Below are 15238 nucleotides of genomic sequence, written 5' to 3' on the forward strand. Positions count from 1 at the left end.
AGATGTCTCTGAAGTACATATACAAGGAAAAAAAATTGAGAAACTTAATTTTCTTCCTATACAAACAGCAAGTCAATAGCTGGAATCGTCCCTGAACACTTAGCTCATAGCCACATGTCTCTGACCAGCTTCCTCTTCTGAATACAAACATGAGCAAAAGGTGATCACAGACTTCTATCCTAAGCATAATCAGCCCTTCAGATAAACCTTATAACTTTGTATTTTGTCACAAATGACATCCATGTTCCCACTATAGAATAACCTAGCATTTAAATAAACATTTATACACTATTCAAAAAGTACTGCCTACCTCAAAGTGAAGATAGATATCTATAAAATATTCCTCTTGATTTTGTACCTATATTAGAGATGCAGCTATGTCAGCATCTCATATGGGCATCAGCTCGAGTCCCCGCCGCTCCACCTTCAATCAGACTCCCTGCTGATGTGCCTGGGAAAGCAGTGGAAAATGGCCCAAGTGCTTGGGCTCCTGCTCCCATGCGGGAGCTCCAGATGAAGCTCCTGGCTTCAGACTGGCCCACTCTGGCCGTTGAAACCATTTGGGGAATGAACTAGTGGATGGAAGATCTCTCTCCTTCTCTCTCCCTATAACTCTCCTTTTCAAATAAAATAAATCTTTAAAAAAGGGAGAGAGAGTGACTGATAAAAGCATTCTGTTATACATATTTTCACCACTAAATAGGCAGAAGGGTAGGGAAAGTGCAAGTGGCATTGGTTTGACAGAAGAATCACTAAGCAAAGAGTAAAAATGGTGGTGGTGGTGGGGCAGTGAATGGCATTTAAAATAAATTATACTTATTTGTATTCTAGATATCTCAAGAAATCTACAGAACAATATTCAAGTACTCTATCCACCAACTAAATAACAGTCATTATCAATTTGCTTTTGCTTTTAGGTCAAATGTAAAAGTTTATTATTTCTATCAATAAACCTTTGGATTATTTCCAGTTTTCTGTCTTTAAAAACAGCTGCTGTGAACACTATTTATGTGTCTTCTGTCACAGAGTTTCTCTGAGTGGTCTGCAAAGCTACTGCATGCTACTTCATGTTCTTTTTTAAAGATTTATTTATTTATCTGAAAGTCAGAGTTACACAGAGAGAGAAGGAGAGGCAGAGAGAGAGAGAGAGGGAGAGAGAGGGAGAGAGAGAGAGAGAGAGAGAGAAAGAAAAAGTCAGTCTTCCATCTGCTGATTCACTTCCTAGATGGCAGCAATGGCCAGAGTTGTGCTGATCCGAAGCCAGGAGCCAGGAGCTTCTTCCAGGTCTCCCACGCAGGTGCAGGGGTCCAAGGACTTCGGCCATCTTCTACTGCTTTCCCAGGCCATAGCAAAGAGCTGGATCGGAAGTGGAACAGCCGTGCCACAGCACGGCCCCGCTACTTCATATTTTTGAACTTACTAGGTAATGTCAAAATATTTTCCAAGGTAGCTGTACCATTTACTGTGCCACATCCTGGGCCTTCTTTTTTTTTTTTTTTTCTTCCTTTTTCAGTTTTTAATAATCTAGTGGATAGAGAATGTTATTGCATTGCGGAGTTTTTATTTTTGGTATGTAAGAACCAATCAGAGGTTTTATTTAAAATGGGCATTTCTCGGCCCTATGTCAGCAAGTATATGTAGGTGTGTGGTGTGCCTGGACGTCTCCCTCTAGTATTTCTTGCAGGACAAGTCTGTCAGTAATGGACTCCATCGGTTAGTGTTCACCCAGGTCTGTCTTGATTTCTCCATCACTCCTGAAGTGTGTTTCACTGGATTTAGAATTCTGGGTAGACTCCCCCTACTTCACCCCTTTCAGCTCCTTCCTTGGTAGCTGTAAATCTTTGTCTTCCAGAGCTCTGATAAGCTTGACTGACAGTTTTTGCCAAGATTTTTGGTGTTTCTTCAGAGGGACAGCTCCCAGAGGTCCCTACTTGGCCATTTTAACTGACATCACCCTTTTACTGTGGTTTCAGTAGCTCTCCCTTCTACCAGCGACGCTAAACATCTTTTCACAGATTTACCATTCACATTTCTTCCCTTTCAGAAACGTCTTTTCCTATGAAACTGACTTTACGATTGATTTGTGGCAGTTCTCCATGTACTTTGGATACTAACTTTTTGTCAGCTGCATGTGTTATGTGTAGCTTCTAATTGTGCTTCATGTATTTTCTATAGGCTCTCAAATTTTAATTTTAATGTAGTTAAATCCATTTTTCCCTTGATTTGTGCTTTCTGGGGTCTTAAGAAATCTCTTCCTAGCACAAAGCCACTAAAATTTTTATTTATTTATTTGAAAATCAGAATTACACAGAGAGAGAAGGAGAAAGAGGACTTCCATCTGCTGCTTCACTCCCCAACTGGTTGCAATGACCAGAGCTGCGCTGATCCAAAGCCAGGATTCAGGAGCCACTTCTGGGTCTCCCACACAGGTGCAGGGGCCCAAGGACTTGGGCCATCTTCTACTACTTTCTCAGGCTGTAGCAGAGAGCTGGATTGGAAGAGGAGCAGCCAGGACTCAAACCAGTGCCCATATGGATGCCGGCACTGGAGACGGTGGCCTTACCCACTATACCACAGTGCTGACCCCCACAAATAAGTTTTAAAGTTTTGTCTTATACATATACATCTTTAATCTACCTAAAACTAATTGTTTGTATGGCCTAATACAGGAATTCAATTTAATTTGTTCTCCATGCAGATAACCAAAATAATCCCAGCACCTTTTATTTGGTTAAACTTTTGTTAGATTATTTGTTGTTGTTCTCTTTTTGTTACAAATAGTAAATGGTGTTTTTTAATTCTGCTTTTTAAAAAAGATGTACTTATATATATATATTTGAGAGGTAGAGTTACAGAAAGAGGTAGAGCCAGAAAGAAAGGTGTTCCATCTGCTGATTCACTCCCCAAACAGCCACAATGGCTAGAGCTGAGCTGATCAGAAGTCAGAAGCTTCTTCTGAGTCTCCCCTGCAGGTGCAGGGGACCAAGGACTTGGGCCATCTTCTCTGCTTTCTCAGGCCTTAGCAGAGAGCTGGATAGGAAGAGGAGCAGCTGGAATTTGAAGCAGCTTCCATATGGTATGCTGAAGCCACAGGCAACAGCTTTATCTGCTATGCCACACTGCTGGCCCCATTAATTCTTTTTTTTATTTTTTATTTTTTTTATTGTTTCCAAGATTTATTTATTTATTTGGAAGGCAGAGTTACAGAGAGGCAGAGACAGAGAGAGAGGTCTTCCATCTGCTGGTTCACTCCCCAAGTGGCCACCAACAGCCAGAGCTAGGCTGATCTGAAGCCAAGAGCGTCCTCCGGGCCTCCTATGCTGGTGCAGGGGCCCAAGCACTTGACCCATCTTTTACAGCTTTTCCAGGCCATAGTAGAGAGCTGGAAAGGAGCGAAGCAGCTGGGACTCGAACTGGCATCCACATCCATATGGGATGCCCCACTGCAAGCTTTTACCTGCTACGGCACGGTGCCAGCCCCTCTCACCCCATTAATTCTGTTTTAACAGTTAACTGCTAGTAACAGAACTGATCTTTTATATATTGACTTTAAGGTACAGAAAATTTTCTGACCTCTTAGTAATTCTAATCATTTGTCTACACAGAAAATCCAAAAGCATATATAATCATATCATCTGAGAAAGCCAACATTTTATTTCCTTCCCAGTCCTTATATTTACATTTCTTATCTAACTGCACTAGCCAGAATCTGCAATATAATACTGCAAGGCATCAATGACAGCAGGCACTCCACTTCTGCACCTGATTTTAAAGGAAATATGACTGGCATTTCACCATTAAATATTATGTTTTACACTAGGATTTTTATAAATACTTTTCATTTGATACCAGCTTCCTTCTGTTCCTAGCTTACTAAGAATATCTGTTGTGAATTAATAATAAATTGAATCAAATATTTTTCCTACATCGACTGAGATGACCATGCTTTCACATTGTCAAAAAATATTACTTAGGCCGGCGCCGCGGCTCAATAGGCTAATCCTCCGCCTAGCGGCGCCGGCACACCGGGTTCTAGTCCCGGTCGGGGCACCGATCCTGTCCCGGTTGCCCCTCTTCCAGGCCAGCTCTCTGCTGTGGCCAGGGAGTGCAGTGGAGGATGGCCCAAGCCCTTGGGCCCTGCACCCCATGGGAGACCAGGATAAACACCTGGCTCCTGCCATCGGATCAGCGCGGTGCGCCGGCAGCAGCGCGCTACCGCGGCGGCCATTGGAGGGTGAACCAACGGCAAAAGGAAGACCTTTCTCTCTGTCTCTGTCTCTCACTGTCCACTCTGCCTGTCAAAAAAAAAAAAATATATTACTTAAAAAGCGCCGGCGCGATGGCTCACTTGGTTAATCCACCGCCTGCAGCGCTGGTATCCCATAAGGGTACCAGGTTCGAGTCCAGCTCTCTGCTGTGGCCCAGGAAAGCTGTGGAGGATGGCCCAAGTGCTTGGGTCCTGCACCCGCATGGGAGACCAGGAGGAAGCACCTGGCTCCTGGCTTTGGATCGGCACAATGCACGGCTGTAGCAGCCATTTGGGGGGTGAACCAACGGAAGGAAGACCTTTCTCTCTGTCTCTCTCTCACTGTCTAACTCTACCTGTCAAAAAAAAAAAAAGACATTACATGGGACACCTGTATCTCCTGTCAGAGTGCCAGTGCCAGTCCCAGCTTTGCTACTTCCGATGTACACCATGGAAGACACGAGGTGATCACCCCAAACACTTAGGTCCCTGCCACCCAGGTGGGAGTCCCAGACTGAGTTCCAGGCTCCTGACTTCAGCCTGGTCCACCTGGACTGTTGTGGGAGTGAACTAGTGGATGGGAGATCTCTGTCTCTCTGCCTTTTAAATAAAAAATTAAAATAAAACACCACCCTAGTTTTTCATTTTAATGTACAGAATTACATTGCCAGATCTTCTATTAATTCAATCTACAATTATCAAGATGAACACAATTTGGCTATGACACATTACTAGATTCTAAATCTGCCGTTTGGGGTGAATTTTTGTACCTAGGTTTCTGAGTGATTGAGTTTGTGACTTCCCTTTGGTGTACTGTCTAGTTTTTTTACCAGGTTATTGCATGGTAAATGTGCTAGGAAGTATATATTTTCTTTCATATGAGCATATTAAGCAACATAAATAGAATTAGCGGGCACAAGCATTTTAAATTTTGTTAGATAGTACAAACGTACTCTCCAAAAGTCTCTACCAATTGACAGTCCTACTGGAGTACCACAGCTTACATTCTCCCACATTTTGGCTAACATCACTGAAAAGTTTTAAAAATTCTAATATCCAATCTAAAGATCAAAAAATAGTATGAGCAGCAAAAGCACCAATAACATTTCTCTGAGCACTAGTGAGGTGAAGCACTTTTTCATTTGAACTGGCATCCACACTTCATGTATCAGACTTTCCTCCCTTTGCTTTCTAGTGGTAGTCTCCACCCATTACTAGAGAGCACTGGCTTCGAGTCTAAAAAGTGGTCTACAAGACAAGGCCTTTGTTTACTCAGAATTCCAGAGTAAGTGTCACAGAAGAAACTACAAAATTATACCTGCCTTCAATAAGTGAAAAAGTATGAGCTAAATCCTTCATGGATCCAGTCATCCACATCACAGGAAGAAATGCAAATCACAGGAAGAAATCCATGTTTCCTATACTGTAGACAGTTCTACAACGTTTGCTCACAGGGGGGAAAAAAGGAAACTCTTAAAGTATCCATTATTTTCACCACAATTAATGTAGAAATTTAAATTTTTTTTTTTTTTTTGACAGGCAGAGTGGATAGTGAGAGAGAGACGGAGAGAAAGGCCTTCCTTTTTGCTGTTGGTTCACCCTCCAATGGCCGCCGTGGCCGGCGCATCTCGCTGATCCGAAGCCAGGAGCCAGGTGCTTCTCCTGGCCTCCCATGCGGGTGCAGGGCCCAAGGACTTGGGCCATCCTCCACTGCCTTCCCGGGCCATAGCAGAGAGCTGGCCTGGAAGAGGGGCAACCGGGATAGAATCCGGCGCCCAAACTGGGACTAGAACCTGGTGTGCCGGCACCGCAAGGCGGAGGATTAGCCTGTTAAGCCACGGCGCCGGCCTAAAAATTCTTAATTTTAAAAGATTTATTGACTGATTTGAAAGGCAGAGTTACAGAGAGAGAGGGAGAGAGAGATCTTCTATAGACTGGTTCACTCCCCAAAAGGTCACAGCAGCTGGGCTGGATCAGGCCATAGCCAGGAGACTGGAACTCCATCCAGGTGTCCCACATGGGTGGCAGGGACCCAAGCACCTGGGCCACCATCTGCTGCACAGGCAGCATCAGCAGGGAACTGGATCTGAAGTGGAGCAGCCAGGACTTGAGACAGTACCCATATGGGATGTCAGCTTCACAGGCAGCAGGGTAGCCTGCTGCACTACAACACTGGACCCCAAAATTTTTTTAAATTGTGACTAAAAGAAAAGCTTTGCACAGGGCTGGGGTAGGGGAGACCAACGTTGTGATGTAATAGGTTAAGCCACCACCTGCAAGATTGGCATCCCATATGGACACCAGTTCAAATCCAGGTGCTCTACTTCTGATTCAGCTCTGTGCTAATGGCCTGGGAAAGCAGTGGAGGATGACCCAAGTGCTTAGGCTCCCGTACCTATGTGGGAGATCCTGACGAAGCTCTTGGCTCCTGGCTTCAGTCTGGCCCAGCCCTAGCCATTGTAGCTACTTGGAGAGTGAACCAGCGATATTAGACTTCTCTCTATTTCTCCTTTCCTTCTGTCACACTGCCTTTCAAATAAATAAAGTAAATCTTTTTTTTTTTTAATTTGACAGGCAGAGTTAGACAGTGAGAGAGAGAGAGACAGAGAGAAAGGTCTTCCTTCCGTTGGTTCACTCCCCAAATGACTGCAACAGCTGGAGCTGTGCCAATGCGAAGCCAGGAGCCAGGTGCTTCTGCCTGGTCTCCCATGCGGTTACAGGGGCCCAAGCACTTGGGCCATCCTCCACTGCCCGCCTGGGCCACATCAGAGAGCTGAACTGGAAGAGGAGCAACCAGGACTAGAACCTGGTGCCCATATGGGATGCTGGCGCCGTAGGTGGAAGATTAACCAAATGAGCCACGGCGCTGGCCCCAATAAAGTAAATCTTAAAAAAGAAAGAAGGAAAGAAAGAAAAGCTATGTGCCAAATTTCTAATATCAATAATATACTTAGGGGGGACGGGGCTGTGGTATAGCAGGTAAAGCTGCCATCTGCAGTGCCAGCATTCCATTTGGGTGCTAGTTCAAGTCTCAGATGCTCTTCTTCCAGTCCAGCTCCCTGCTAATGTACCTAGGAAAACAGCAGAAGATGGCCCAAGTGCTTGGGCCCCTGCACCTATGTGGGAGACCCGGAAGAAGCTCCTTGCTCCTGGCTTTAGCCTGGCCTAGCCCTGGGCCATTGCACCCATTTGGGGAGTGAACTAGTGGATGGAAGACCTCTCTCTGTCTTTCTCTCTCTCTCTCTGCCTCTGTGTAACTCTGCCTTTCAAATAAATAAATTAAAAAAAATAATAATCTATTTGGATAATATACATTCTTTAGATGACTTTAAAATGTCATCAAACCTAATGGTACATAAAAATTTTGAAGGTTTTAAGCTTAGAAACAGCTTTAAACTTACCATGAAGCATCTTACTACTTGTTCAGACAGTGCAAATTAATGCAAACAAATAGTAATAATCAGGATATTTGTAGCCTATTTTTATCCCAAAATAACAGAATACCGTGGTCATAGAACACAGAATAAAAAAGCACACTTCACAAGTTTATATCAAATCAACACTAAGAATAAAAATAGCTTCAGGTCATCTGTTTCTCAGTAGACTTAGATAAGCCTAAGAGAAATAGCTCATACAGCAAAACTGGGTATTCAGGACATGATTTACATTAGCAAAAAGTAATAGGGAACCCTATTACAGAGTTTTGGTAAAATATCCAAAATAATCACAGAGATAGTTTATTCGAAAAGTTTTGCCTTGGAAAACCAAAATGAGGCCAGTACTGTGATGCTGGCATCCCAATGTGGGCTCCAGTCCGTGTCCTGGCTGCCCCTCTTCCAATCAAACTCTCTGCCATGATCTGGAAAAGCAGTAGAAGATACCCAGGTGCTTGGGCCCCTGCTCCCACATGAGAGACCTGGAAGAAGCTCCTGGCTTCTGGCTTTGGATTGGCCTGGCTCCAGCCATTGCAGCCATTTGGGGAGTGAATCTGCAGATGGAAAATCTTTCTCTCTGTCTATTCCTCTCTTTGTCTCTCCCTCTGACTATAACCCTACCTCTCAAATAAATAAATAAAATATTTTTGAAAAATCTACCTACTTCAAAAAAAGAAGAAAATAAAAACAAAAATAGTTCTCTAAATAGAGCAAAAAGACAACAGTTCTGATTTCAAAACCAGGATGGTCAAAGTCTTCCATTTAGCAGAAATCGCTCTGAGCTAAACATGATTGCATCAGCACCTCTTTTAAATACAGTTCCTCAAAAAGTTAACGTTACCGTATGACTCAGCAATTTCACTTCTAATTATATAGTCAACAGAACTGAAAACATACGACTGAACAAAAAAATTACATAAAAGTATTCATAACAGCAAAAAAGTATATCAACCCAAATGTCCACTAGCTAATGGATAAACAAAATGTGGTATGCCCATTCAATGTAACATTATACAGCCATAAAAGGGAATGAAGAACTGATTCATGAGACAACAGTGATGAACCTTGGAACACTGTTAAGTGGAAAAGAGTCAGTCACAAAAGGTCACATACTGTATGATGCCATTTACAACAAATGCCCTACACAGGCAAATCCACAGAGACAGAAAACAGATTAATGGTTGCCTAGGGCTGGGGAAATTGTGAAGCAATAAGTGGAGGTTACTAATGGGAATGGGGTTTCATCTGGGGAAGATGAAAAGGCTCTAGAATTAGCAGTAATGGTTGTACAGCTTTGTAAATATGCAAAATCTACTGAATTGTATACTTTATAAATGGCAAATTACAACAGTATGTGAATTTTATCTTAATTTAAAAACACTGTAGTCTGCAAAGGTGAGTCTATTAAGGTCAAATTGGCTTTCAAAATGCAATTTGAAAGTTCACAATATGAAAAGATTAAATCAGGACAAAGAACAAACATATCATCCTCAAATCTCTTAGTGTCCCTTGATAACCCTTCTATCATGCCCCTCCCCACCCCACATAACCACTGATCTCTCTGTGGTTTGTATGTTCTCAAATTCTGTATTTTCTAGAATTTTATGTAAAGGGAATAATATCTATTTTTCTGGTTTCTTTTATTCAACTTAGCTATTTTGACATTACTTCTATATGTTTTAAGGGTTTATGTCCTTTTATTGCTAAGCAGTATTCCACATCATGGATATATAATCTGTTTACCCCTACTGATGAGCATTTGTGTTGTTTTTAGTTTCTGGTTATCACAAATAAAGTTGCTATGAACATTTGTGTGTGTGTATACATATATGTATACACATATTTAAGCAGGTATGCTTTTTTTTTCTCTTGTGTAAATACTTAGGAAGAGAAAGGCTGGATCATACAAATATAAACTAATTTTATCCTTTAAATAACAACTAATCTATTTTTCCAAGTGGCTATACCACTTCTACATTCCAGGTTCAGTTGCTCCACAATATTACCAATATTTAATACAGTCATTTTTAAAAATTTTAGCTATTCTAACAGATAGGCAGTGGTATTTCACTGTGATTTTAATTTGCTTTTCTCTAATGACTAATGATGTTGAGCATCTCTTTATATATTTATTTGTCATCTGTCCATTCTTACGGGGAAGCAGACTGTTCAAATCTTTTGACATTTTTTAGAACGGGGTCATTTTCTGGTATGTGCCTTTACCCTAGCAATTAAGACACTAAGATATCCACTATTTATAAGATTGATTTATTTATTTAAAAGGCAGAGTTTCAGAGAGACAGACAAAGAGAGAGACAGTGGTGAAATCTTCCATTCATTGACTCATTCTCCAAATGGCCACAATGGCCAGAACTGGGCCCATTTGGAGCCAGGAGCTTCTTCCAGGTCTCCTACGTGGGTGCAGGGGTCCTAAGCACTGTGTCATCTGCTGCTGCTTTCCCAGGCACATTAGCAGCGAGTGCACAGGAAGTGGAGTAGCCAGGTCTTGAACTGACACCCATATGGGATGTCGGGGCTTCAGGCTGCAGCTTTACCCACTATGCCACAGCACCAGCCCCTCTCAAATAATTTTTTAAAAATATTTATTTGAAAGTCAGAGTTACAGAGAGGCAAAGACAGAGAAAGAGAGAGAGAGTTCTTCCATCTGCTGGTTCACCCTCCAGATGGCTGCAACAGCCTGAGCTGTGCTGATCTGAAGCCAGAAGCCAGGAGCTTCCTCTGGGTTTCCCCACAGGTGCAGGGGTCCAAGCACTTGGGCTATCTTCTACTGTTTTCTCAGGCCATAGCAAAGTGCTAGATCATAAGTGGAGGAGCTGGGACTTGAACTAGCACCAAAATGGAATGCCAGCACTGCAGGCAGTGGCTTTATCCACTATGCCACAGCGCTGGCCTCTCAAATAAATTTTAAAAATTCTAGAAGAATTGGGTAGTTTTCATATTACTGTATTTTAAGAGTTATTTATTAGATAAATGAATTTCAAATATTTCTCCTAGTCTATGACTCACCTTTTTTTTTTTTTTTAAGATTTTATTTATTTATTTGAGAAGTAGAGTTAAAGACAGCAAGAGGAAGAAACAGAGAGAAAGGTCTTCCTTCCGTTGGTTCACTCCCCAGTTGGCCACAACGGCCAGAGCTGCGCTGATCAAAACCAGGAGCCAGGAGCTTCTTCCAGGTCTCCCATGGGTGCAGGGGCCCAAGGACTTGGGCCATCTTCTACTGCTTTCCCAGGCCATAGCAGAGAGCTGGACTGGAAGAGGAACAGCTGGGACTAGAACCAGCACCCATATAGGATGCAAGTGCCACAGGAGGAGGATTAACCTACTACGCCATGGCACCAGCCCCGACTCATCTTCTTTTAATTTATTTAGTTCATTCTTTTGGAAGGCAGAGACAGAAACAAAGACAGATCGACCATCCACTAGTTCAAACAGTCAGACCTGGGCCAGGCCAAAGCCAGGATCTGGGAACTCAGTCTAGGTTTCTCACATGGGTGGCAGAGACCCAACTACATGAGCCATCACTTGCTGCCTCCCAGGGTGTGCATTAGCAGGAAGCTGCAATTGGGAATGGGGCTAGAGGTCAAACCTAGCACTCCAATGTGGGACATGTGCTCCAAGTGGTGTCTTAACCACGGTGCCAAACACCCACTCCTGTAGTTTACCTTTTATTACCATGAAGCACAACAGAAAGCTTTTGCTTTTCATAAAGTTCAATTTATCAATTTTTTTTTACTTTATGGAAGCTTCTGGAGTGATAGCTAAGACATCTTTACATAACTCAAGGTAACAGGTTTTCTATGTTTTTTTTTTTTTTTACAAGTTTTATAGTTTTAGGTTTTACATTAAGGTTCACAATCCATTTGAATTAATTTCTGTATGTGGTTTAAAGTATGTATTCAGGGGCTGGCACTGTGGAGCAGTGGGTTAAAGCCCTGGCGTGAAGTGCTAGCATCCCATATGGGCGCTGGTTCTAGTCCCGGCTGCTCCTCTTCCGATCCAGCTCTCTGCTATGGCCTGGGAAAGCAGTAGAAGATGGCCCAAGCCCTTGGGCCCCTGTGCCCACATGGGAGACCCAGAAGAAGCTCCTGGCTCCTGACTTCGGATTGGCTCAGCTCCAGCCGTTGTGGCCATCTGGGGAGTGAACCAGTGGATGGAAAACCTTTCTCTCTCTGTCTCTACCTCTCTCTGTGACTCTTTTAAATAAATATTTTTTTAAAAAATAAAGCATGTATTCAAATTCATATATTTGTACATAGATATCCAATTGTTCCAGCATCAGTTATTAAAAAGTCTTTCCCAGAGCTGGTACTGTGGTGTAGTAGGTAAAGCCACCTGCAGTGTCAGCATCCCATATGGGTGTAGATTCAAATCCCAGCTGCTCCACTTCTGATCCAGCTCTTTGCTATGGCCTGGAAAAACAGAAGATGGCTCAAGTCCCTGGGCCCCTGCACCCACATGGGAGACCCAGAAGAAACTCCTGGCTTCTGGCTTCACATCAGCCCAGCTCAGGCCATGGTGGCCATTTGGGGAAGATCTTTCTCTCTCTCTCTCTCTCTCTCTCTCTCTCTCTCTCTCTCTCTCTCTCTCTCTCTTTCTCTCTCTCTGCCTCTCTGTAACTCTGTCTTTCAAATAAATAAATAAATAAATAAATAAATAAATAAATAGATCTTAAAAAAAAAAAAAAACTAAACTAAAAAAGACTTGCCTAGGGTAGGAACTGTGGCACAGTAGGTTAAGCGGCCACTTGGGAAGCCATCATCCCATAACAGGGTGGCTGATTTGAATTCCATCTGCTCTATGCTTCTGATCCAGCTTCCTGCTAATGTGCCTGGGAGGCAGCGCATGATGACCCAAGTACTTGGGTTTCTGCCACCCTAGTGGGAGACTTGGAGTTTCTGGCTCCTGCTTTTGGCCTGGTCCAGCCCTGGTTGTTGTAGGCATTTGCAGAATAAACCAACAGATGGAAGATATCTCTTTCTCACAAATAAATAAATCATTTAAAAATAAATAAATAAAAGATTATCCTTTTTTTTCCATTGGAATGACTTTATACTTTTGTCAAAATTGGTTGTCCTGGGTGTGCAGGTCTGTCGCTGGACTCTGTCCTTTCATTTTATTTATGTATCTTAATAGTAGTACCACAGTCTTGATTACTGTAACTTTTTAATAAGTCCTGAGAAGAGCTATTGCTAACAATCTTCCAACTTCTTTTTCAAGATTGTTTTAGCTGTTCTACATACTTATGTTTTTATACGAATTTTAGAACCTGTTTCTAAATTTCTACAAAAAAGTTAGCTAAGATCTTGAATAGAATTATAGCAAACATATAAATGACATTGTAACAATATAACCTGTTCCATGAGTAGGCTGTATTTCTCCATTTATTTAGGTGATTTTTAATTTCCTTAAGCAATACTGTATAGTTTCTCATGTTCAGGTCTTGTGTATCTTTTCTGAAATTTTGGTTGTTATAAATGGTATTTTTTGGAATTTCAATTTCCAACAGTTCATTGCTAGTGTATAGAACACAACAGATTTTTATTTATATATTTACCCTGAAACCCTGTTAAACTCAATAGTTCTGACAGCTTTTTTATCGATCCTATCAGATTTTTCTACATATAAGAATATGTCAACTGTAAAAAGGCCATTTTCACTTTTTCTTTTCCAGTCTGTCTGCCTAGCTAGCTTTATTGCACTGACAAAGCCGTCCAGTACAAAGTGGGACAGAAGCAGTGAGGGTGAGCATGCTGGTCTTGTTCCTGATCCTAGCTGAAAAGCATGGTCTTTCATCATTAGCTGTGATACTGGCCACAGGGTTTACCTGTTCTTTGTCAAATTAAGACAGTTTCCACCTATTCATAGTTTGTGGGTGTTTTTTTTTTTTTTTTTTTTTTTTTTTTTTTTTTTTAAATCAAGAATAGATGTTGGCCTTTTGCCTTGTTGCATTCCTGAAAGCAAGATGGGCCACCGGCAGCTCTCCTGAAGCCACCCGTGAAAATTCAGCCAGGGTTCAGGCTCTTGCCGCGTCTGCTCAAACCGGCATGGTCTCATCTGGAAATACGGGCTTTACATGTGTTGCCAGTGTTTCTATCAGTACACGAAGGATATCGGCTTTGTTAAGTTGGACTAAGTCATTTTCCCTGAATGGATTCTCCAAGACATCAGCACTATGAAAAGCCATGCTACGTTTTTGTACATAAAATAAAGAACTTCAATTAAAAAAAATAGTTGTTGGGGGCCGGTGCCGTGGCTCACTTGGTTAATCCTCCACCTGCGGAGCCGGTATCCCATATGGGCGCCGGGTTCTAGTCCCGATTGCTCCTCTTCCAGTCCAGCTCTCTGCTGTGGCCTGGGAGGGCAGTGGAGGATGGCCTGAGTGCTTGGGCCTCTGCACCCACATGGGAGACCAGGAGGAAGCACCTGTCTCCTGGCTTCGGATCAGCGTACCTCCTACCATAGTGGCCATTAGGAGGGTGAACTAATGGAAGGAAGACCTTTCTCTCTGTCTCTCTCACTGTCTAACTCTATCTGTCAAATAAAAAAAAAAAAAATAGATGTTGGATTTCATCAAATTTCTTTTTGTACTGATAGAGATGATCATATAGTTTTTACTTTTTGATGTGTTAATATGGTGAATTACATTGACTGATTTCAAATCAGTTACATTGATTTTTGAAATGTTGAACCATTTATTATTATTATCCTTGGAAATAATAGAGCCTTTGGTTCTTTTTGCTAAAATTTTGTATAGAACCTTTGGTTCATTTTGCTAAAATTTTGTATAGAGGGGGCTGGCACTGTGGCGCAGTGGGTTAACACCCTGGCCTGAAGTGCTGGCATCCCATATGGGCTCCAGTTCCAGATGCAGCTGTTCCACTTCCAATCCAGCTCTGTGCTATGGCCTGGGAAAGCAGTAGAAAATGGCCCAAGTCCTTGGGCCCCTGCACCCATGTGGGAGACCTAGAAGAAGCTCCTGGCTCCTGGCTTTGGATTGGCACAGCTCCAGCCATTGTGGCCAATTGAGGAGTGAACCAGCGGATAGAAGACCTCTCTCTGTCTCCCTCCCTCTCTCTGCTTCTTCTCTCTCTGTGTAACTCTTTCAAATAAATAAATCAATCTTTAAAATAAAATAATAAAATTTTGTATAGAATCCTTACATCTTATGTTCAGGAGGGGATATTGATCAGTAATTTTTTCTTATTTCTGTCAGGTTTAGGGTTCTTATAATTTGCATTTCTGGGACCTGTACTGTGGTTAAGCTGCCACCTGCAATGCTAACATCCCATAAAGGCACAAATTCAAGTCCCAGCTGCTCCACTTCCATCCAGCTCCCTGCTAATGCACCTGGGAAAGCAGTGAAGATGGTCCAAGTCCTTGGCCCCTGAACCTGTGTGGAAGACCCAGATGAAGCTCCTGGCTCTGGCTTGGCCCAGCCCCAGCTATTACAGCCATTTGTGGGGGATTGGTGAACCAGTGGATGGAAGATCTCTTTCTCTCTGTGTTTCTCCCTATCTTCTCTAAATCTGCCTTTCAA

At 42.5% G+C, this 15238-nt stretch overlaps 1 protein-coding gene across 1 annotated transcript in view; it reads right to left on the reverse strand.

Moving 5' to 3' along the window:
* RNF115 (ring finger protein 115) overlaps positions 1 to 15238 on the reverse strand; it is an 83760-nt gene that overhangs the window by 16561 nt on the left and 51961 nt on the right. The window lies entirely within an intron of this gene.

This window comes from Lepus europaeus, chromosome 5, assembly GCF_033115175.1.
Source record: "Lepus europaeus isolate LE1 chromosome 5, mLepTim1.pri, whole genome shotgun sequence".
Taxonomy (NCBI): Eukaryota; Metazoa; Chordata; class Mammalia; order Lagomorpha; family Leporidae; genus Lepus; species Lepus europaeus.